We start from the raw sequence: 25,382 nt of genomic DNA, 5'->3' as shown, positions 1-25,382 counted from the left end.
AAAATGAGCAATATGGAGAGGAAAATAAAGTGAAACACACAATAAAATGTCCAGTAGTAACTTAAAGCTCGTCATATAATCTATATCTATGCTCTTTCCTATTTACATCGTCTGCTGTCTATCAAATAGATACTATTATTAGCATCTTACCGACAGAGGAAGAAACAGAGAAGGGATGGAGTAATTTCCCATGTTAGTGAAATGATGGAGTATGTCCTGGAGCCTTATCCACGCTTGTAGCTACCAATTGGCCATGTCTTTGCTACCAGAAAATTTAAGCTGATATTAGAGAATAATCTTTGTGGTTCTTTGAGCAATAAATATCTCCATTGAATTTCTTTCTGGTTAAAAAAAAAGAAATAAAAATAACTACAAGAATAACAATGGAAATTAGATTATGTAAATTGAATAGAAAAATTTCTAGGAATTTGCAAACTTTCAAAAATGAAGAAGTAGAAATTCTAAACAGGCTTGTAACAAATGATTGAACCTAATCAAAATCTTCACACAGTAAATCATCCTGAATAATAAAGGTCCCATAGGCTCATATATTTGAATGCTTGGTTATTGGGGAGTAGCAATATTTGAGAAGGATTAGGGAGTGTTGACTTGTTGGAGGAAATATGTCAGTAAGGTTGGGTGGGCTCTGCAGTTTCAAAAGTTTACATCAGGCCCAGAATGTAGAACTCTTGGCTCCATCTCCAGCACCATGTCTTCCTGTGTGTCACCATGCTCCCCCCGCCCCCCATGATGATAATAGACTAAACCTCTGAAACTGTGAACACCCCAATTAAATGCTTTCTTTTATAATAGTTGCCTCTATCATGGTGCCTCTTCACAGCAATAGAATAATTACTAAGATACTTTCCTAAGAAAAGTGCCTTTACTGTCTTGCTGCAGATATTAAATTAAATTCTTCGAAAAATTACAGTGGACCCTACATGATGACTCAGTGGGTAAAAGCACCTCTACCCTAACTTAATAGCTTAGATTCAATCCTTGGGTCCCAGGTAATACAAGAATAGACTTTCCTGTCACATGTGCTTGCTTGTTCTGGCGAGTGTCCCCTCTCTCTCTCTCTCTCTCTCTCTCTCTCTCTCTCTCTCTCTCTCTCTTGAATTCAGAGAAAGACATTATAAAAACATACAGTGAATACAATGATAGCCTAATATCCCTTTTAAAAAGAAAAAAGAAATACTAGGAAGCTAATCCCAACAGCATCAAACAAGTACTTATATATTATGACTTAGTGGGATCCACCCTTTAAATACATAACTGGTTCAGTATTTTAAAAAATCAAATCTAACATGGAAATTAGTTAAATAATGAAAAATTAGTACTGTCAAAGAGAAAGTACTGTCTGAGAAAGAAAGAATTCAACAAAATTAAGCACTATTTTCATGACAGGATCATTCAACAAACTAGGAACAGAAAAGAACTTCAAAGTTCTAGGAAGAGCCTGCAATAGCATCAAACTCAGCAGTGAAAAACTGAAAAATTTCTTCCAATATTATGAGCAAAGAAGATACTCATCTTTCTACTTCTGTATAACATTATACTAGAAGTTTTATCCCGAATAATTCATCAAGAAAAAGAAACAAATGACATCAACCTTAGGAAAGAAAAACTAAAATTTACCGATGGCAAGATTTTATATAGAGAACATATTTGTAAAGTCCACCAAACACCTACTAGACCAAATAGATGGATAAGAGCATGGGCATGTAAAATCAAACATGCAAGTGTCAGTTCTGTTTGTATACACTCATAATAAAAGAAAAGTAAGAAAACACTTAATTTGCCATACTATTAAAGAATGTAATATTAATAAGAAATTTGACAAAGGAGGTATAATAATTACAACTGACCAAAAAGCAATCAAAGTAAGTTTAAATAGTTTAAAAGAGATCACAGACAATAGATTGAAATAATTATAAAGATAGAAATACTTCCCAAAGCTATCTAAGAATGTTATTCCTTTAAAATAAAATGGATGACTTTTCTTTAAGAAATCAAAATAAAATGATCATCACATTTATATTGATCTTGGAGATATCCAAAGAGACAAACCATCTTTTTAAAAAAGACTAAAGTTGAAGGATTCATACTCTCCAATTTCAAAACTTAATGCAGGCTTTAGCAGTCAAAATAGTTTGGCATTGGTATGAAGACATGTACAGACACTGGTGAAATAAACTAGAGGGTTTTGAAATAAATCAATATGGCCTCTGGGGTGTGTGTGTGTGTGTGTGTGTGTGTGTGTGTGTGTGTGTGTGTGTGTGTGTAAAACGCAAACTTTACTCTTGAACAAGAGGGTGTGCTCAGAAGAGCAAATAGCTCAACTGACTTATGACAAAGTACTAAGATCATTCAAAGGGGAAAGAATAGTTTCTTCAACAAACATTTCAGGGACAACTATATATCTCAAGCAAAAGAATGAAGTTGGATTCATATCTCTTACCCTATAGTAGGGGCAGTTAAAGTAAAGATCATACCTACAAATCCCAAAGCTACTCAGCAAGCAGTAACAGAGCAAGACCCCATAAGAGTTTGCCTTCTCAACAATTACTGCCGTCTAACCTCAGGAAAGACCCTTTTCAGTGACCCCGTGTTTAGTGAGATTCTGTGCTTGTATAATTCCACTTTTTATATTTGCTCAGGGCAGTTCCACTGCTTTCTTCTTAATGCTGAGCACAAGGAAGTCTTTAGCTAAGCCATTAACTGTGTTTCTATTTACATTTCTTTTGTTAAACTGTTAAACTTAATGACTATTTAACTGAAGACCTTGTGCCTTGATTACAGGGTTCCTGTTCTGATATAAGCTTGAAAATACCTTTGAAAATAAAATATATTTTCAATTACAGTCATTCATTGACCCCATTCAAGCAAATTTTTTATTAAATAAATAATTAGCCTTGGCAAGAGGATTATATCTTAAGAATGTGCAGTTTAAATGTGGTAATTGTTCCATGTGTTGATCTTTACAAGTAACGCATTTGTACATATGTCTATGTTATTGGCTAGGAGTTGTCCAAAGCTAGAAATGGAACCCTGACTCACCAGAATTCTATTTTTTTTAAAGCTAGAGCTTGCTCAGCTGATTAAAACAGATATTCCACACTTCCTTTTACATTTTGCTCTGCAGAATTTTTGATCAAAGTCCCACAGTTCACTTGAGTGTTGTTTGACTTCCTGGGGCAGAGAGAGTGCTGGGTGTTAAAACCTACAATCACACCGAGACACTTTTTCAACACTCCACAGTATTTTAAGAATAACCTCTTCTTACATTCTGTTCCATTTCCTTTGCCTTGTCATTGTTATGATTTTGTCTAACAGGCAGATACTTAGGAGCTGCTTCCTTGAAAACAAACATCGGCCTTCAAATTGTTCAACTGATGACAGTCTTCATGATGTTCTGGTATTTTGATACTACGCACATTCTTAAGATAAAAGCACCATATATACAGCAGTCACAAGAAATTTCATATACGTTTGTGGTAAATAGCAAGACAAACAACTATCTCTCCAGAGCAGAAACTTAATGCAAAAGTCACTGTTTGGAGACAGATAACGAAATGAAGTGAAATATAGATTAAATTCAATGTAGAAACTGGTTGTCTATGAAAATAAATAACTTTTTCTCTTGGGGGAAATGAAAAACATTATGCGGGAGCTATTCCTTTAAAGATCTTTGCTATAATCAACACACTAGTGGTAGTGTGTACTTACCAGAAGTTAAATGATAATGTGAAGGTAGAGAGGCTGAAAAATAAGTTCAATCATTTGTCAAATTAATTAATTTGTAGATGGTGATTCATTTTTTGAACAAATATTCGATATTTTCTAGGATTCTGTACAACACAAGGTGTGGGCATGACACATGGGTAGAACTGAGACAAATACATCCTTTAAAGTAGGACAGGACCCTAAATGACAATTGTCAACATGGAAGTGATTTGCTGCTAAAGGGACGTTTTATCCCATCTAGAGACATTTCCTTTATAATGAAAATGGAGGGGGCCGATTGATATTTCAAGCTAGCTCATAAAGCTAAACATCCTACAGTGAACACTTTCTCCACATTAGGGAATCATAGTGAATAGTATTAAAGCTAAGAAACTTTAACAAAGTTGATAAATCTACTCTTTGGGTTCCTTACATCAATCTCTTTTTGTCCATGACCCTACACTAAACTAGGATCTACATATGCCATTTACCAATGTAGTCAAGGCTGTCTGTAGAAAGAAAAAGATACCTGAATTGGTAAGTCACACCTGCAGTGTGACAGCCATAACTGTCAAGAAATTTGAATACAACAAGCTATGCAGGCAAACCAGGTTATAAATTGGCTAGATGTGAGCTTCAGTGAGTCAGATAGTGCCTTTCAGTTTGGCTTTGAACATCTTTTGTAGATGTGGCCTATTGTAAATGATCCCTGGAGAGTTTAACAGACACATCCTCTCAGCCACCAAGTAGAAAAGTGAAATATTATTATATCTACAGAGACTATGAGCCAACCAGCCCCAAGCCTGACAAGAAGCCCAGACAGAGCTTGGACATATGCCTAAGTTAGCTTCTCACTCTAAGAGAGCATCCACTAAGCTTGTTCTGGAATTCATAGATTCTAGAGTTCTAAATTTTTCTTGGTATATCATTTTGTCCATGTATTTGTTAATCTGGAAGAGTTTAGAGGATGGTGTTGGAAGAGAATGAGGCAGGCTCAAATAGAGACATTTTTGATCTTAAGAAAATTCCACAGAGATAACACCAAAATTTAGAAGCACACATAATTTCTATATGTTAAAGACAATTGCGGTGTGTGGAGAACCTTTGAAGAAAAGAATTCACAAGAGTGGGCTTTCCTTCTCCCCGAGTGTGCTGGGCTTGGAGAATAAGCCTAGGCTGCACTGCAGGTTAGCCAAGGGAAGTTGGAACCCCCAAATTCTTTTCATAGCCAGCATATTCTACTTACCCCGCATACCAAAGGAAAGAGTCTTTTAATTACGACATAGATCTTTCTTGCACAGAAAGCTGCATTTTAGAGTTTGCTGGGTCACAGTAAAACTGCCTAAGAAGGGGGAGGGGGCAGGCAGAAAGGTCTCAAGACCAAGCAAATTTTAAAAACTGTCTACTAAGTCAGTTTTTAGAAACACTTCCTGAAGTGTGGAAATGGTGTGGAGAGGGAAGTTCTACCCTCACCCTTACCAGGCTCCAGGCTCTTAAATCCCTCAAGGTAGTACCTTTCTTCAATGTCTGCCTTCCAAACAAAGCTTAATACTCTAAAATACTGGACCTCCTCCTTCTTAGTGACCCTAGAGGAAAGTTGCTCTTTCTCCCACCAAACACAAGCAATCACAGCTAAAGAGGCGCTGTAATGGAAACCTTGAGCTGTTTAGACAGGGAAGGCAGTTCTGGCTTTTTCTGAAAGTCTGCTCAGGCTCACAGTGTGTGTTCCAGGCGACAGGGGGAAGTACAGCTGAGCTGTTTTAAAGCTGGGATTGTTGTGAGAAAGGGCAGAGGAAAAACCATGAAGCTTGGGGTACCAGCTTAGCATCCAGAAAAGCAGCGCTTTGAATGCATTCCATTTTCCAGAGAGAGCTGGGAAAGGAGACAAAGCAAAGATCTGGGGATCAGGGTGGGGAGGGTCTTGAGATGCTGCAAAGGAAAGCACCTAAGTGCCTGTAGGTTGGAAGTAGGAGTCTCTGGCTTGTGGTGGGGGTAGCGCCATATACAGCAGGTTACCGGAGGGTTTTAAGGGGTTGGTATTTGGAGACCTTCAGAACAGGGCAAGAGGTGCATGGGGAGGAGCGAACAGAGAGGTGTATCAAGTGACCTAAAGACACAAAGATCTAAGAGTATCGCAAGTGTCCAGTGACATCACCCTTCCCCCACTGCCATCCCCGGACACTAAGACCAAAACTGAGCAACTTGGCCCCTCGTCCCACAATAAGACTATCACCCTCTGTTTCAATCTATCCTGGATCTTGCGATAAGGGCTGTCTGCACCAGGTTAAACAGGATCTGACAGAGATAGAAACCGGCTTCAAAAGATGCCAGGTCCCTGACGACACAGAGCCCCCTGTTCCGCTGTCCCGTGGACCACAGGCCCTCACTCCAAACTGATCAACTCCTCTTCCCCCAGGATGACCCACATAGTCCAGGAGCCACTAGCACACAGCCCGAGTTGAGATGGACTGGTAGGGGTCACTGCCCAAAACAGAAGACACTTCGGTAAATTGATAAAAGGGAGATTCTGTAAACCTGGCGCCAGAGGCGCTCCTGTACCCGCTCCCCTCACCCGCGCTGAACCTCCCCTCGCCCCTCGGGTCTCTGCCACCACCCAGGGGAGGGGGAGGCTTGGGGAAACCAAACGAAATAACGAAACAGAAAATTCCGTACCGAGGGGGGAGAGATGAGACGGTGGGACAGGGCAGCGGGGGCTGACTTGGGGCTGCGGCTGCGGCTTGCTGCTTCTTTCCACCCCTGGCCACCGAGCTACAGTGCAGGCAGGAGCTGCTGCCCCTGCAGGCTGCCCCGTCCTCCTGCTTGCCCTCCCCCTGCCCGCCTTCCCCGCCCCGCCGGCCTCTGCTGTGAGGCGACCGCCAGCTAGGCTTTGGCCAGGGGCTGGGGGAGGTGAGAGGTGCTTTTGCCAACCACTGTTTCTCTCTCTCTCTCTCTCTCTCTCTCTCTCTCTCTCTCTCTCTCTCTCTCTCTCTCTCTCTCTCTCTCTCTCTCTCTCTCTCTCTCCCCTCACTCCTCTCTCCCTCCCTCCTTTCCTCCTTTTCTTCCCCCCTCCCTCACACACACCACAACCGCGACGGGTTCTCCACAGCTCTCAGCCACCCCCAAAAAGAGAGAGAGAGAAGAGCAGCAGACGAGAACGTGGAGCAGATAGAAGGGAAAAGAAGAGCTCAGGGTTGGACATTTTGGGGTCTAGGGGTGGGGAGGAGAAAGGGAGCGTGCCTCCTTGATTTTTCCCCTCCCCACCCCTCTTTGCTTTTCTCCCCCCTTGGCTGGTATAGGATTTTTCTGAAGCAACAGCAGTAGGGGACAGAAACCTTCAGTATAGAAAAAGGGTGTGAGGAGGCAGTCAGAGCTCCCATCAGCTACCTAGCTTGAGGGTGCCTGTGAGAGTGTGAATGCGGTTCCCCCACACACACCCCCTCCACACACACTCACTCCTCTTCATACCAGGGTGTCAGCTATCCTCAATTTCCCAGTGTCGGCTTTGGTTTCTCCCCTTGCTCTTATTGTTTGTGGCTGGCCGCGTGAAGGGGTGCCTGTGTTTGAAGGGGCTCAGGTTGGGAGAGAGCTGAGAGAGGACAAGCAAGAGAGAGCAGGGCAGCGGTGGAGCAAAGAGTTTCGCCACTGGCAGAGGCAAAAGGTGAGGGGGTCTGGCCAGTCAGAGGGAAGTTTGGTAATAACAAGCCCAGGTAGGAGTCAGTCTTTGGGCCCCTTCTCAGCACCTTGATCCCTTTGCTCAAATCGCCCACCCACTGGGCAGCCTCTAGGGCTGGGACTGTCCCAGGCGGCTTTCTTTTGCGCGCCGCCGCTGCCGCCGCCGCTGCCGCCGCCGTGGAAGAGGAGTCCAGTAAGGCTGCTGCCGCACCAAGCGCCTTGGTGCACGGACCACACAATCTGAAGAAACCACTTGGCCTGGGGGTAAGTTGACAAGCGGCAGCGGGTGCAGTCCTATTTGTTGCTGAGGAGCAGCAGCGAAATGAGCCTTGAATGAAGGTGCTGAGCTGCTGTGGACTGGAAAGGTGCTGGCTGGCTGGTTGACTGTGGGCTGGGGTAGTGGGACACAAATGGAGACCAGCAACAGATTGTTTTGGGACACCTAGGAGACACATTTGATGGATGAGGAGCCTTTATGAGATTTAGGACAAGATACGGTTGGCACCTACAGAAATTATCATTTTTCACGAACAATGTTCTCCTGAATCAGAGCCTGGGTGGTGATTTATTGTGATTTCCTGGGAGTACATACTACACCCAAGCCCCCAGAGAACCTGCTCCCAGGCCTTTTCAAAACGGACCTGGGATGAGTACTGTGAGACTAAAGATAGTCAGTCTTCAAGGACAGCCTCCTTGAACTGCAGAGAGCTAAGAAACTGATCCATGAGGGACCAGGCATCCCGTTTACCTTGCTGATTTTGTAACCTTCAAACTCAAGAGCTGGCCAGTTTAGTTTAACTGGATTCTTTTAAGGAACTCAGAAAATGCAAACCGGGACCACCCGTCAGAGTCAGATCTGTGCTCTAGACTGGGTACTTTCCTGCACCATATGCAATGACTGGGGCAAACAGTCACAATCCCAATCACATTCCACCTAGTCAGATTCTGAGCTAAATTCACAGGTCCTGGCCTTTCTGCTAGGTCAGAGAGAAAGACTGGGAAAATGTCCTTTTTTCCCTATTGCCAAGGTGGGATGTTTGGACCACAGCCATGTACATGGTGATAGCCAAGTGTTTAGCAATGTTATCACGCACTCTCTTGTGAAAAGCCTGGAGCTGGCAAACCAGCCTGGAAGACAAAATCCCTGAACTTTACCCGAGTTTAATGTATGAGTAGGAGAGGCAAAGATTAATCAGTAGTGCTCTACTTAAAGATGCTGTGTTTTCCCTGGCTCCAAAGGAGTAACAATTACTATACTCACATGGTACTCAGACCTACCTATGTACTGCAATATAGTTATCTTCACGGTATTTAGCCAACCGGCTATTGTTTGCTTCTTGGATTTGTAGGTGTTCTACAGATGGTCTGTATCATTTCTTGTTTCCCTTCAAGTCTTAAAAGCTGAGATTTAAATGATGTCAAATAGTGCCATTCGTTACTCTTGAAAATCTACTAAATTAAAAGGCATGGTGATACACTCAGAGTACCAAGTTACTTTCAAAGCAAATGTTTAGCCTGAGAAAGGGGGAACAATAAAAGTCTGTGAGGTTGAACAAAGAACTGAATGGTACTTGAAGCCTGTGTTTTAGTTTCAGGGTGGTGATGTTTTCACAAACTGTATATCTACATTCATAAACTATATCTAAGGAGTTCACTATCTGTATATAGATACAGTGATTTGGTTCTTTTGTGTGTACATATAGTTTTTCAAAGACTTCCATCAACCCCATACAGTCTCAACCCTGTGTTTCTGTAGAAGAGGGAGAGGGCCGAGAGTGTGTTTCAAAAGCTTCCAGGCTCTTTAATTGAACTTTCTATTTATTAGATGCTTCTGAAATATAATGAATTACCTCCTTTCAACTCAGCAAACAACGGAAACAGACTCTGCATTAAGTGGAACAGTTTATGTTGCATCAGGCAATTTGTTCTAATGCATACTGCCGAGAGACACAGGATGAGAATCACTCAGGTACAACCTGCTGTTACCCTACATACACACACACACACACACACACACACACACACACACACACACACACCCCATTCTGATACTTTCTTAAGGAAATCACATGCAAATATCTTTTTGGATAGATTAAAATAGCAAGGACAAGATTACAGAGAAAAGAACCAAGAGCTTCATGATTAGTGAAGGACTCAAAGTATCAATAGGGATGAAGCAGGAGGTGTTGGGTATTTGTTCTATTCTTGGTTATGTGAGTATCCAGCTGCTGAAATTGTCCTGACCTGTGATTACTAAAGGGACAAGGAGATAGGGAGCTGCAAGGATTCAGAACCAATACAGACACAGCTTCGTTGATACAGATTCACCTGGCTTTAAAATAAGCTTCAAGAGCAGACATGGATCAGGTGATATCTGCCATCCTTTCCAGATATAAGAGTTGTAATTCCAATTCTGTACATGCTAGAACTAACAACTTAAAAAAGAATAGCACAGAAGGCAGGGACAGGAAGTCAGACATGTGGAATGGTAAAATGAGGAGAGAAATAGGAGAGCCAAAGATGTTTAGAAACACATAGAAAAAAAAAAAAGCATCCAGGTGTTTACTTTGGCTTGAAATGGAATTAGTTTAGAAAATCACCTCACATGTGAAGTGCTATAAAACTGCCTGCAATTTGACTTGTAAACACTGAGTAAACAGTAACAGAATTCCTTAAAACCAGGGAATTGGGAACCTTGGAGAACATTTTCAGTGTTGTCATCTCCTTTCACTCTTTAGCATACTAAATTCCAATCTGCTAGCCATTCAGGTGTTTAATTATCAAATGAATATTTCAAATGTGCCATGCTACTTCTGGCCTGCCTGGTTCCAAATATTCTAATTTGTCTTTCGCCTGGCTCTATTGCTGAAGAGAGGCAAACAACCCATTTCTCACTGACTTAAGTCTGCAAGCCCTTCTGTTTGCAGCTGAGAACACTATACGGTTCAGATGCCTTCTTCTAGCTGCTGGAAATGGAAGCCTTCATCCTACTTCAAGAAATGCCCTGTGCCCTAAGCCTAAAATGCCACCAGCTCAATCCTGCCCAATCATTTTCCATATTTTTAGGGACAGGTATGACCAATTTTTGCAGCCTAGATTCAGAAATGATGCCAGTCTAGGCAAAAGCAGAAGCTAAGAAACCCCAAAGGAGGATGGACTACAGTGAAGTTAGCTCTCATTTCTAGAGCTTAGGAGCTGATGGTCCTCCACACTATCCCCTCTAAAACTCATATCCCTTTCCTCTGTTAATGGGCCCCTCAAGCTCTTTGTCCAATGAGACCAGCAGACCCATCCTGCCAGCAAGGAATGATTCCTGAATGACTCAGCTGTGCTCTCATAAGCAAACATGGATTTTACATCATCCTCAACTGAGTGAAAACAGATTATTAAAAAAATAAATAAATAAAAGCTGGTGGGGCTGAGCCAAATTGCAGTTCACTGGGTCAAGGGAGGTTGGGAAGTGCTTCAGGTTTGGTTCTTCACTTATTGCACAGTTGGGCCTTGGATTCTGACAGCCAGTGAAATTACCCACAGCCATTTTATTTAACAAAAACAAGGCTAAAATGATGGTGAGAAAGAGACAGGTACAATATCCTCATTTTTCTAATGGAGAAATCAGGACTTAGAGACTAGAAATAGCTTGCTTAGATCACAAAACTAGCTAGTGGCAGAGCCAAAACAAGAGTGCAGGACTGTCTTCTCATACTGAATAAGTTTGATAAAAAAAAAATCTCTGGAGATCTTTCCCAGAATTGGCTGGAAACACGTTTACAATCATTACATCCTATTTCCTTTCCATATGCACAGATAACTGTTTTATATAAATGTTTTATATTATATACTAAATCTAGTTTGTATGGATTGAGACAAAATCTTGCTATGTAGCCTAATGTGACCTTGAACTGTCAACCCTCCTTCCTCAATCTCATTAGTACAGAGATTCCAGGCATCCTTTCTGTAACAGCCAACTGTTACTGCCTTGCCTCTGCAACTCCTCTTCTCACTGATTGCCTCTCCACAAACACAGGAGGACTGCTAAGATGTGTCAGCTGCTAAAGGTACTTGCCAACAAGCCTGACAACTCAAGTTCAATTCTGGGGACACATGGTACAACTGATTCCCACACTTCTCTGACCTGCATAGCCATACAGTAGCATATGAACCTTCAAATATACAGAAATAGATAAATTTAAATCAGAGAGAGAGAGAGAGAGAGAGAGAGAGAGAGAGAGAGAGAGAGAGAGAGAGAGAGAGAGAGTGAGGAGTTTTATTTTACTGGTGAAGAAAATACTGCAAATACCCACAACTATTATTCAGGAAGAAGTTAAGGCTGAAGTAGAATTAACGGGTTTATAGTCAATAATCTTCAGAATGAGAGAATTTCAGCTATTCGTGGAATAAGTGGGAGATGATTTTTATAAAATAGATGATGTAGGTAAAATAAATATAAATATATTTTTAATCTGAATCAATTACCCTGTAAGAACTTCCCAAAAGTGCAAATGTGCATAAATATCTCTCTATGCTTCACTGATGATGTCTTCAAAAAGCAAACATTTGACATAAATTGAAAAATGCATTGCTCTATCATCATATATTACAAAGGTGAGCAACAAGAATTAATACCTATATGGTATGTAAGTATTTGCCGTTTTTCTATGCAGTATCTCATTTAAATTTTCTCAAAAACATCATGAGATAAGTATATTATCATTTCTATTTTATAGATCAAACAGAAGCTGGAGCTCAAAGAAATGATGCAATATGCCCATTTTACATACTTTAATGACTTAGGTATGTACTATACCTGTCACTATTTTATAGGTTAATAATAGTGGCTCCCACTTCATCCTCATCCAGAATAAAACCTACTTGCTCATCTTACTCACCGGTAAAATACAATAGGTATAAAATATGTAAACTCCAATAAAATCATTATGCATTTGATTCTGTAAAGACTGAATTAGCATATGTAATTTAGATAGCTTAATTGTAAAGACACAGATGAAGACTACAACCTCTGAGTGCCAGTCTTTTGATGTGTCAAGCTTCTGTTGGAACTGAAGTTGCCCAATGTGCTTTGATTTTTCAAGAAGATCAGATTATTGCAACATTAGTAATCTTAGACTGTACAGATAGCTAATTTCTAAGACTTCCATGACCACAATAGTAAATGCACATTTTATCTAATTGTTGAACATCTTTGCATTTAGCTTTCTATTTATGCTACAACAAGTTATCATACACTTACTAATCTCATACAAGTTCATAATTTCAAACAGTTTAGATTCACATAGTTTTATAATTCATTATATCAGAAATCTTCCATGAAGCTCACTGGGCTAAAATCAAGGGATCCGCAGGAGTGCATTTTGTTTTCTGGAAGTCTGAGGGGAATATCAGTTGCCTTGCTTATCTAGGTTTCCTTGGCACAGTTCACTTCATTGAGCATAGGATTGAGACCCAGAGTGCTTTGATAGCATTCGGAGGAAGTCCTTTCTAACTACTAGAGGCCATTCAATTTCCTTAGTCTCCTTCTTTAAAGCCAGTGAGAGCAAGTTGAAAGCTATCATAGTTGTAATTCTCACTCTTTTTATTTGTATCTCTCTCTGACTCTTCCTTCTCCTCTCCTGTTTTATTTAAAAGTTGAATCACAAATGACATTCATATAAAAGTAAGAGGTAAAATGGGATGTTTTTATTTTTGAGTGATTTGGGAATTAATCAGCTGAGGGTGATTGGTACATGTTTCCCCTTAAACTCCATTCATATTTGTATGGTGGGTACATTCAAATTCATCTTTTCTAACTAGCCATTCTAATATGTATAATGGATTGCTGTTTCTCAAATCCACCTTGAGTTTAGGTGAGGGTGTTATACTGATTCTGTGTAGAAAATTCAGGATAAGCTCCATATTGTAAAGTCAACTAGCTAGTAATTTAATGGTATCTGAAAACTCCTCTCAGCATGTAACAAAACACACGTACAGGTTCTAAGGGTATGGGTATTGGTGTGTTTGAGAGACCACATTCTGTCTAGCACAATCATCTATGTACGAAGTAGTATAATACATGATAATAAATTATTGTGACCACAATTTATTTTTTAAGTAATATTCCCATTTAACAGATGAAGAAAGAACAGAAAGTTATGTAGTATGCATATTACGTAGTTATTAAATTGTACAGGATTAGAAACACATCTCTCTCTTCTTTTAAATCTTACATTTTCCCCTTTTTCCTACAGTATGTTGTTTCTTTATTATCGAAAAGCTCTTTGATTGTTGATTGTTTTCTCTGTTGCTGTTGGGGGTTATACTTTAATGATATGTCCCAGTCCACGGGACAAATCGAACCAGGGTTCACCTGAAAGAGGGAGTGGGGATTGAAAGTGGGGGACAAAGATGCAAGAGATATTGAGTCAAATCTGGAAATTTCTGATCAAGACTCTCTTTAATGAAGATAAGACTTTATATAGAAGAAGGTCAATAGTATCTATTCTAAGCCCACTCTCTCTAGGCCCCAGGCAAGAATACAATGGCCTGAATCGCTCCCTGTAAGAACTTCCTATTTCTCTAAGTAGCTCTCTGTAAGAACTTCCTTGATCCTCTGGGTTGGGACTTCCCTACTTCTTTCAATAATAAATAGTCCAAGGATAGCCTAGAACACAAGACTTCCTCCGGAAAAGGTCAGCACCTCGAAGGTCACAGTGTACAGCCTAAGCATGGGATTTCTGTCATGGCAGAATTTGGCATGGCTCCTCACATTTTAATCATAATTTTACTTTCCATAATTTTAATTATGTATCAGTGACCAATTTCAGTTTGAAATTATTACCTGGAAATTTTCAAAAATAAATAATTCATAAAAATTTAATGTTGTACCCTTCTGAGTAGTGTAATACAACTTTATGTTGTCCTTATCCATTATGGCTATGACCCACATTATCCTTCTGTCTAACATATTAGCACTATGTACACTATCCAACCATTAGTCACTTGGTACCCATCACATTACCAAACCTTATCACAGTGTTTGTGTATAAATAGCATTTGCATATTAGCAAATATGCACATTTGCATATCTGTATGTGTACCACATGTGTGTCTACCACCAGAGTAAGTCAGAAGAGAGCATCAGCTTCCCTGGTACTAGAGTTATAGATGGTTGTGAGCCACTGTGTATGTGCTGGGAAAGGAATCGAACTTGGGTCCTCTACAAGAGCAACAAGCACTCTTAACCACTGAACCAATTCTCCAGGAATCTCTAAATTCTAAGCTTAACTATATAAATGAATATGTATAAGAAAAGAGCATAGTATAAATACAGTTTAATTCTGTCTATAGTTTCAGATACCCACCAAAGATCTTAGAATGTATTGTCCATGGATAAGGGGCAGGGAGGTTTCCTTGGTTTCTGCATCACTGTGACTTACTACCTAACAGGAAGGGAAAAGAGGTTTATTGGGGCTCATGATTTGAGATGCTTCATGGTGAGGAAGGCACAGTGGCTGTGTAGAAACAGGAGCATGTGGCAGCTGTTGTTGGAAACAAAAAGGTATGGATGCTAGAAAAACATCAAGTTTTCTCCTTTTTCTTTTATTATACAGTGTGGGTCCCCAATTCATGGAATGCTGCACCTGTGTTTAGGGTAGGTTTTTTTTTCCCTCCTCAGTCAAATTTCTGGAAGTGTTCTCCATTCCATGCCTAGAAGTATGTCTCATAGGTAATTCTAAATTCAGCCAAGTTGACAATGATAAGTAACCAGCACAGGGTAGGAGTTGCATTGCTATGTTTTGTCTTGGTTTCTTTTGTTTATGTTCCACTGTGCTAGGGATGAACCCTGGGGTTTTGTGTACACTAGGCAAAAGGCTTTACATGGAACCATATCTTTAGCCTTTTATCTTGCTTATTAAAATCATTGAATAAGTAATTTATGCCTGTGGTTCAAGTATTGAATACATAAGCGTATTCAATGAAAACTTCCTTTCCACTCTATTTCCCATTTGTGTAGGTACCATCACCTCTATCTTTTTTATTTATTTTCATCTAAAACTTCTAAATAAAAATAAGGAACTATGAATAGAAATATTTTATGGCATAACAAACTGTAGCTCTAATCCATTTTTTTCCTTTTGCTGTATCACCACAAGGTAACTTCAGAAAAACTATCATCAATGTTAAAGGACAAAAAAATTAGGTCAGTCAGTTACCCAAGCCACCAGTGATCTCACTAAGTTTCTATAACTTGTTATAGCCCACTTAGATCCATGACGATCACCTAAATACAATGACTATTGTATAATCCTAATGACTCAATTTTTTTTGTGTGTTCTGTCAATTTTACGTAGGTCATTACAGAGTCCCATAATTTCAGAAATAACAAATTGTGGTAGGGAAAGAAAAAAGAGATGGAGGAAGGCAAGGAAAATGAGGATGACAATGAAAATAAGAACAGGAAGAAGAGGGTATGAGCAGGAGGTTATTACATATAGGTCATTACATATAGGTCATTACATATAGTTTTCTTACTACATAAAGGAGTGAGGCAATCATGTTACAACAAAGTCTGATACCTTATTTGTAATTGTCTTGAAAACATGACACAGCTCTTTCTTATTTTACAGACAAACATACATCATACAACTCAACATTGAGATAGCCTATCACATAGTTGAGTATTGTCTTATATAGAGGTGGATACCAAAGGCAAAGCCAACAGGTTTGGTTTTGAGTAAATCTGATAACACTGTACCAGTGTACCAGTGTACCGGAAATAATTCCATTTTCATTCTTACTATGAATGTTTGTCTTTAGCTGTAAATTCAGAATCTCTTCCTCACAATGTTAGTAGAATGTGATGTACATATATCTTCTAGCACAAAACAACACACTAATATCTGCTTTCTGTTTGTTTCTATATTTGAAAGCAGTGGTTTTTCAAGCTATTGACAGTGATTTGTTAATGTTCTTTCCAATAATCAATAGTATTTTAAATGAAGTAGAACAAAACATAAACATCTGAATACTAAGTGATAAAACTAAACATTATTTTTTAAAACTTTTTTTTCTGTAACATGCAGAATGTGAATGGAATATGTGTATGCATGCATGTGTGTGTACATGCATGCCCATGTTTGTTGATACACTGGGCCCAAAGTAAAACATTTTTCTTACTGTTGGTTACTGGTAGAAAACTTAATATTGTTTAAAATGCTTGAAACCATTAGGCAGATGTTATAAATATTCTAAACCTTCATAAATAAATGAATCATTTTCCTTCATCTTGAAAAATTGACCTTTCTGAATATATTCTTCTAAATAGAAAAGGATTCCATATTGTCTGTCTGTTGATTTAGTAGTTCCTACTCTCCCTGTAGTGGAAAGGCTCAGAAAGTAGCAAATATCTAAAAAAAAAAAAAAAACCAAGAAATTCAATAGAAACTGGCCTTATTCTTTCTGTGATGCATGAACATCTTGAGATTTTTTACATATCAGAATTTGGACCTGAACTTCCCAGTTGTCACTTTCATTGGCATCTCATGGATACAGTGCTCAGGGGACCCTAGCTAGTACTGAAAGTGGGCTGAAAGTCTGAAACTTACATAAAATATTTAAACTCCAGAGCTTTTGACTCTGCTGTCAGCTTCAGTGGTCATCTCCAGAAACTTTTCCAGAATTAGACAAAAGATTGACAAAGAAGATAAAAATAATATTGTAGGATAAGAGTGAAAAAAGATTAAGGAAGTAGCAGTGAGTAAATAAAATTATCCTGAGATCGAGCTGTGACAAAAGAGAGGTTTTCCCACGTTAATTGTGGTACAATCAGGCCAAGAAAGAGAAAACTGAAAACGTTAGCAGAAAGAAAGGACAGTATTTGAAATCAATTACACTTTCAGTCTTCTAAGGGGGTTATTGATACCCTATTTTTAATCAAAGCACAAGTGTTTCACTTAGCATAGACATGTGTCTAAAAGGGCACCCTGTGAAAAGCAAACATGCGCGCTAGTCCCTTTTCCACTAGAAGTACACCAAATGGTCAAAGGGAGCCAGATGACAGGAAAAAACACGAGACTAAATACCAATATGTTTGGATATGGCATTACAGCTCAAGCTCTTCATGGAAATTAGTGCAGTTTATACTTGCAGAAGATATAGTTACAACATTTTCTGTGGTAAGATTGCAGAGAGCTTTATGATTGCTGAGGTCAGATATAATTTAGTGGATGAAAGGGAGATACAAAATAATTTGGAGATGGGAGATGAACTAATGAGTATTCTGAAAAGTATTCCAGAAATATTGGGAGGGGAGCAAGCATAGCAACTAGGAAGGAAATACAGAATCATAGCGACAAAAGGTAGCACTGTAGTTAAGTGGAGAATCAGGGTGCAAACCCATCTGGCTGATTCTGGCTCTGTCACCCTATTATCTATGAAAAGATAATAGTAAAAGTATCTACCTTACAAGAATGCTATGGATTGAAGTGCATTTACCTATAAAAGGTATTCAGCCCACTAACTACCAATGTAATTTGTTAAAATTGATATTCTTGGTATGTGATGCTAAACCTAGAAAGGATGGAATATAAGACATACTATAAACAGTAGATATGCTGCAATTACATGATTTATTGTATGATAAACTAAATCAAATAGTCCTGTAATTTTTAGTTTCTGTGTGTTACCTTTTCTCATGTCTGTGGTAAATTACTCTCAGCTGAGCAACTTAAGAAATGAGGAGTTTAGTTTTGGCTCACAGTTCAAAACAATCCACCATAGAAGGGAGTAATGTTGTCAGGAGTTTGAGGATTCTGGTCACATAAGCTCAGTCAGGAAGCAGAGAGTAATGAATAATTATGCTTACCTAGCTTCTTTTAATGCAGATTGGACTCCAGTTCTTGTATTGTTTCCACTCACAGTCCACATGGGTTTTCCCACTTCAATTAATCTAACGCTGATAATCCCTCATAAGCAGGCTTAGAGAAAGCTTTATTTCCTAGATGGTTTTAGATGCTGTAGAGTGTTAACCATCATAAACCAAGTTCTTGATAACTTGACACCCAACCATACATATCACTTTTGTATTTTAAGTGTATTTATAATCAATTAAGTAATTAAATTTAATTTATTCATATTGCATCCCGATTGTTATCCCCTCCTTTGTATCTTCCTGTTTCCACCCTCCCTCCCGATTCTGACCTATTCCACTCTCCTAGACCTCTGACAGAAGGTGGCGCTCCTCCTTCGCTGTCTGACCACAGCCTATCAGGCCTCATCTAGATAGCCTGCTTCCCCTTCTGTGTGCCTCCTGGCCTCTCCACAAAGGGGAAGTGACCAAATTGGGGGCACCAGAGTTCATGTCAGAGGCAGTCTTCACTCTACCCACAACCGTAGAGAATGAGCTATCCATTTTCTATATCTGAACAGGGGGTCTAGGTTCACTGCATGTATTGTCCTTGGTTGCTACAGGCCCCCCTGGGTCCAGATCCCCCAGTTTTAATCGTTTCCTTGTGAGGTTCCTGAACCCTCTGGGTCTTTCATTTCCCCTTCCCTCCGCCCCATTCTTCCATACCACTCTCAGTGCTCTACCCAGAGTCCAGCAGAGAGTCACAGTATCTGTCCCGATCCTCTGTTGGGTGGAGTCTCTCAGAGGACATCTATGTTGGGCTAATATCCACTTATGAGTGAGTATATATCATGCATGTCTCTTTCTTGGTCTGGGTTACTTCACTTGGGATGATCATTTCTAGTTCTATCCTTTTGCCTGCCCATTTCAAGATTTCCTTGTTTTTAATAGCTGAGTAGTATTCCATTTGGTTGAGGGACATCTAGGTTGTTTCCAGATTCTGGCTATTCCAAATTAAGCTGCTATAGACATAGTTGAGCAAATCATAAATATCACTTTTAAGCCATAATAATTTACCCCTCATTTCCATAGGTTTATAGCTGTGTCATAATGTACAATGTGTTCAAGTCCATTTCAAACGACCCCATAGTCCTTAACAGTCCAAACACTGTTCAAAAGTCCAATGTCTCTTCTGGGACTCGGGGTGATTTCTTAAATATAAAAACCTACAAAATAAAAGTGTTTCATAGTTCCAATAAACAATTACACAAGAGTAAATATTCCCACTATAAAACAGAGAAATAGAGACATAGAAAGGAAATATTAAACCAAAGCAAGACTGAAACCAAGTGGGGCCAGCACCAAATGCTGCAGCTCTATGTTCATCATCTGTATCTTATGATAGACTTTTCTGGGCTCCAAAGCCATTGAGTAGCACCATCCCACCCTCTAGCTCTGTCAGCTGTAGTGCATACAACCTGGAGCTTTTTTTTTTTAAACAAATGTGACAAAGTTCTGTCATCTCCAACGTCCTAGGATGGCTGACTGAACATATGCTTCACCTTCACAGTATCAAAAAATAGCCTCTCAGAGGCTTCCTTGCTACGCATTGCCTTGGTTTGATGGCTATCTAAAATCTTTAAGATTCCATGATACCCTCAATTTTGTGTCTTTTATGTCTGCAAATCTAGTATTGTGTATATAGCATTGTCAACTTCTGCTGTTAGCTTGGGATATAGGCTGTGCCTTGGACCAGAGTGACAGTGGCTCCTATATGACTAGGCAGTTTGTTCTGAAGCAAGGCATTACACTGTAGGCATCCTTTATTGAGGCTTTCATCCCTTTGAATAAATTTCTGTTTCCACATATTGCAGTCTTCAGGACCTTTCCTTTTCTCCCAGTGAAGAGAGTGTTGTTTCTGTTTAGTAATTGTAGATGTTTTGCTTTATCAACATTATTCTGCTTGTTTGCAATTTTAAACTTGCTCTCAAATTGCCCAACAAATCTCATATCTTTCATATTTTTTTGTTCTCTTTCACTGCAGTTCTGAGTAAGAGCAGTGAGAAGTAGTAGCTATCTTAAAATGTCCTCTACCAAAATGTAAGTTCATTACAGTTGAATTCAACCTCATAAATCGCTTCTAGCCCAGTACCTGATGAGTTCATTCCCTCTGAAACTTGCTGAGACAGGCTTCCGCTTTCAGTATTTCTTTCTCCATTCTGGCATACCGAACTTCCAATAAAATAGTCCATTATGGTCTTATTGTATAGCAGGAACTTTCCTAGCTCAAAGGAACAAATTTGTCTATGTTCTTCCTGCAAATCAAGTTCCATAGGCCCAAGAACCACATAATGACCTTCATCACAGCAACACAAGGCAACACAAAAACTTTGCCCAAGGAAATGTGAAGGCGTGATAACAAAACAAAATAATCGGCCATGGTTGCAGTTTAGTATTCAGTTTGGAGTCAGTAAGACATCCTACTGGAAATGGCCATAGAAACTTTTGAAATGCAGCAATGCATTTCAAGGAAAAGGTAAAGGAATTGAGAAGAAAATTTGGGAGGTCATATACATCATTATATAAAATTTTATCTCATAAAAGAGATGAAAATTATCCAAGGAAGAAAGTTAGTTGAATAAGAAAACCAAATAAAATATAACTTCAGTGACCCATGTTTACTAGAGAAAAAGGGGACAGAAAAAGAGTGACTGGGAGCAAAACAAGAGCCGTACAAGGCAAACTTCATGGAATTCGCATAGAAAATTCCATGTGCTCTACAATACAGCTTACAATTTTGTTACAGATGCATTGTAAAGTATGAAATGTGTAATAATGGCATTCAAATTTAAAATGTTTTAAAAATATATTTTATTAATTTATTCATATTACATCTCAATTGTTATCCCATCCCTTTTATCCTCCCATTCCTCCCTCCCATTTTCCCCTTACTCCCTTCCACTATGACTGTGACTGAGGGGGACCTCTTCCTCCTGTGCATGCTCATAGGGTAACAAATCTTTTCTTGGTAGCCTGCTATCCTTCCTCTGATTGCCACTAGGCCTCCCCATCAATGATAATAGGGTGTGGAGACATGACTCAGCACCTAAGAGCACTGGCAGCTCTTTCAGAGGACCTAAGTTCAAATCTCAGCATCCAATAATAGTTTAAACCCATCTGTAGCTCCAGATGCAGAGGCTCTGATGACTTCTTTTGGTCTCCTTTGGCCAAGCATGCATGTGTTGCACACACACATATCTACAGGCAAAAGATCACACACATAAAATTAAAAAATACATTTAAAACAAGATAGATGTTATTTTATTGTCTAGAGAAATCAGGAAGACTTCAGACATGTTTTAGAACTTGAACAATGGATGACATTGGGAGATGTATTAGGAGTGGTATTCAGATAAGAATAATTATGTAAGCAAATATGAGGAGTCAAAAATGGGTGCCTAAAATTTAAAGAAAGAGAAGACTGAAATAACATAAAGAAAAACAAAAAGAAGTTTTTCCAAATCAATCACAATGAAATTCTGAAATTCCAGTGGGAGATTTAAAGTATCCAGTGTCAGCTTGTATTTAAAGCTGAATGTTTCGCGCAGATAATTTTTCATATGAAACTGGACCCACAAGCTGTTAACAATAATGATCAAGGGAAAAAAAACATGTTAAGTTGAGGATATATGAGGGTGAGAAAAGGATGGTGAATTGGATTTGGGACACATTGAAGGTCAGATGCCAATGGTACATACAGATACAGATATTAAATAGACAGTTAGATGACCGTTTATCTGAGCTAGAAATATGCATAGGCTGCTATTATCTAAAATAATAGTATAATAATAAATACAAATTAAGTATATACTGTATTAAATATATGATTCTGACAGTTTAAAAAATATAAAGTATTTAAATGTCACAATAATCCTATAAAGACATTGCTATCCCCATTTAACAAAAGAAATGAAAGCAAAACTTAGAGAGGCCATGTACTCAAGATCATACAAATGAAGTCAGGAGTTAAACCCAGGCATATACAGCTCAAAAACCTGATGTCCCTTGTCACTACCTCAATGGTGTGTGTTAGTCATGAAAGTACAATCACTATAGTAGAGAGGAATATGGCTGTGATCTGGTGTTTCCTAGTAATATCAGAAACTACACCCATAAAATCTCACCAACATGACTGCCTAAACATAAGCTGACCAAGGAAAACAATAGACATCCCAAAGTGCATAGGAAAAGGGGAAAGACTATTAGGCCTCAACCCTACACAAAGAACCAGGTAACTAGGTGACAAAGCAATGCTGAGAATGGGAGAAATAGTCTTCCTCAGGAAGAGCACACCAATTAGTTAGCCAATACCTGAATATATATATATAGAGAGATGTAACATTATACATTCTGAGCATGTTATATTTAGGATTTATATGTATATGCCTTTATGCATGTAATGAAAAATAATTTTAAAAGAGGCCATGCATTTGAAAGAGAGCAATGGTGATATATGGAAAGGCTGAGAAAAAAGAAAGGGAAGAGAAAAATGGTATAATTATATTATCATCTCAAAAAAAAAAAGAGTGAGAAAAACTTAAAGAACTAGGCCAACAGTTGATCCTTGAACATAATGTTAGAGAGATAGATTGGAGAAATGAAACACTCAGAATAGATATAGCAATCATACAGATACAAGGAAAGCTAGGAGTAAATGGTAGCATCAAAATTATAAGCAGAAAGAATGTCCCCAAGAAGGGACTGTATCATGAGCATCAAGAGCTTTATCCATTTGCTATTGCAGGGGCCTTGAATAATGTAGTAGTTAGAGCAGATGCAAGCAAACCACAACCAATGAGTATAACTGACCCCACTACCTATTTTTGTATAGCTTATAAACTCAACATGTTCTTTACATTTTCAAATGCCTGAAAAAAAGCCAAAAGAATGTTTTACATTATATGAAAATCCTGTGAGACTTAAAATTCAGTGTCCATAAAAAAGTTTTATTGCAACAGAATCCCTCTCATTTATTTATGTATTGACTGTAGCAGGTTTTTCTACTACAGTGGCAGAGCTGAGCAACAGAGAGCATATGGCATGCTAAGGCCAAAATTTTCCTCATCTAGCCTCTTATAGTGCATGTTTTCCAGTTCCTGGCTTAGAGTATGGATTTTTAAAATTTTTTTATTTTTATTTTTTTATTAATTTATTCTTGTTACATCTCAATGGTTATCCCATCCCTTGTATCCTCCCATTCTTCCCTCCCTCCCATTTTCCCATTATTCCCCTCCCCTATGACTGTTCCTGAGGGAGATTACCTCCCCCTGTATATGCTCATAGGGTATCAAGTCTCTTCTTGGTAACCTGCTGTCCTTCCTCTGAGTGCCACCAGGTCTCTCCCTCCAGGGGACATGGTCAAATAGAGTATGGATTTTAAGACAAGGCTACTTTAAAGTCCTATGTCTGCTATTCACACTATGAGACCTTGGGTAAGTCACTAAAAAGCTCTAGTGGCCATCATATGTATCATGGAAATTAAATGGGACTTATTTCCAAAGAATCACTGTAAATATCAAATAAGTGCCTGGCATAATACCCTGTACATAGTAAGAACTCAATAAATGGTAGCTGCTGTTAATTCTCTGAAACTCTAAAGATGAGTGATGGGGAATGCCAAGTTTCTATGATTGGCAAAGGGAATTGGAGATTGAATACTACCCAAATGGAATTATTCTAAAATTTTTCACAGTGGCGTGAGGAGGGTAGAAGACGTAACTCAAAGAAAAAGAGAACTTTTATTATTAACAACAAGACTCAAACACACTCAAGGGCTGAGAAAATGGGATAAATGACTAGGGACTGAACACCTGGGAGGACAGGAAATAGAACAATAGGTGGAGGGAGTAAGATGGAGAACATGAGCAGGGTGGCAGGGTTAGCCTTAGAAAGGAATAGGAGCAACTCTTACTTGGAAAATAGATACAACTAGAAGATTTGATGTGCCTGAAGTAGTTTAGATACCAAAAGTCTATTTCTTCTGTGAGTCCATAGGTAATCTCTTCTGTTGTGATGCAGGAGTAGGGGGATTTGATGGCACACTGATTATAGCGCATGGGGCTTTCACAAGAAAGTTGATCCAGGAGATCAATAAAGAAGAGTATGTAGGAGGGCCTGGCAGGCCTTGCAGAGCTTGGAAAATAAGCTGGTAGCATCAATCTGGTAAGCCACACAAATGTCTTTAGAGGTACTAAGAAACCTCAAGGAGAAAAAAAATCATAAAATGGAGAGTTGAGTGGAATCAAGACTTGGTAGTTGTATTGAAAAACATAGAAAAAGCAATGCCACTATTAGCAACCATAAGATCCCTCATCAACCTGTGCTGGGAACCACTGGCATTTGGACTGTGGTCATGTCAGCAGGCTCTATGGCTAGCTAATCTACACTCTGCAATGTGTAATATCTGTTTGTCACAGTGACACTGCCTTCCCAGGCATTTCTGGGTTCCTTTCCCTGAAATCTCCCTGCAGCATTACAGCATCAGACAGTGCAGTCAAAAGCTCCGAGGCAAAACATAAACTGTGACTTTTATGGAGAAAGAATAATACTTCTGAAAGATGGAGCCCAGTACCACAGACTATTTGAGTAACTTTCAGGATGCCATGAGCCAAACAATAAAATCCTTTTATAATTTGTGAGATGTAGGACTAGAATTTTATGATGTTCGGCACAGATCCAATAAAATGCAACAACAGCCGGGATATTAGGTTTTCTCCATTGAGACTGCAGGTGTAAAATCAGAGGGCTAGTGGTCCAACTCTTGTTGAGCAATCTAAAGAGAGAATAGAGAAGGGGAAAGCATATATTTTCAGAGATGCCTACAGATTCAGAGAATAAATGTTTCGACTAAGGGTTAAGATGACAAAGCAAAAGGAAGCTAATAATATTCCTCGGAAGGTGCCTACTGAGGCCCTTGGAAACTAGACTTGCAGCCCAGTGGCTGCTTAGCTAGGACAATGACTGAATACCCTACACAGGACTCATCCAGAGCCCTTGAGCCACCTGCTGGGCAAGATGGGTCTCCTGGAGTTGTTTGCTCATCTTCCCCTATGTTCCAGCCTACAGACCAGACAAGCATGCA

At 39.2% G+C, this 25,382-nt stretch overlaps 2 protein-coding genes across 2 annotated transcripts in view; one reads left to right on the top strand and one right to left on the bottom strand.

The window, feature by feature from the left end:
- Window positions 1-6,657, bottom strand: part of Rtl4 (retrotransposon Gag like 4) — a 402,948-nt gene extending 396,291 nt beyond the window's left edge. Inside the window, exon 1 of the mRNA XM_051141658.1 lies at window positions 6,400-6,657. The gene's annotated coding sequence lies outside the window, so the exon portion shown is untranslated. The remainder of the gene's footprint in view (window positions 1-6,399) is intronic.
- Window positions 6,658-7,560: 903 nt separating this feature from the next.
- Trpc5 (transient receptor potential cation channel subfamily C member 5) overlaps window positions 7,561-25,382 on the top strand; it is a 259,616-nt gene continuing 241,794 nt past the window's right edge. The window contains exon 1 of the mRNA XM_051142246.1: window positions 7,561-7,662. The gene's annotated coding sequence lies outside the window, so the exon portion shown is untranslated. The remainder of the gene's footprint in view (window positions 7,663-25,382) is intronic.

Source organism: Acomys russatus, chromosome X (genome assembly GCF_903995435.1).
Source record: "Acomys russatus chromosome X, mAcoRus1.1, whole genome shotgun sequence".
Classification (NCBI taxonomy): domain Eukaryota; kingdom Metazoa; phylum Chordata; class Mammalia; order Rodentia; family Muridae; genus Acomys; species Acomys russatus.
This window is presented reverse-complemented; position numbering and strand designations above follow the sequence as displayed.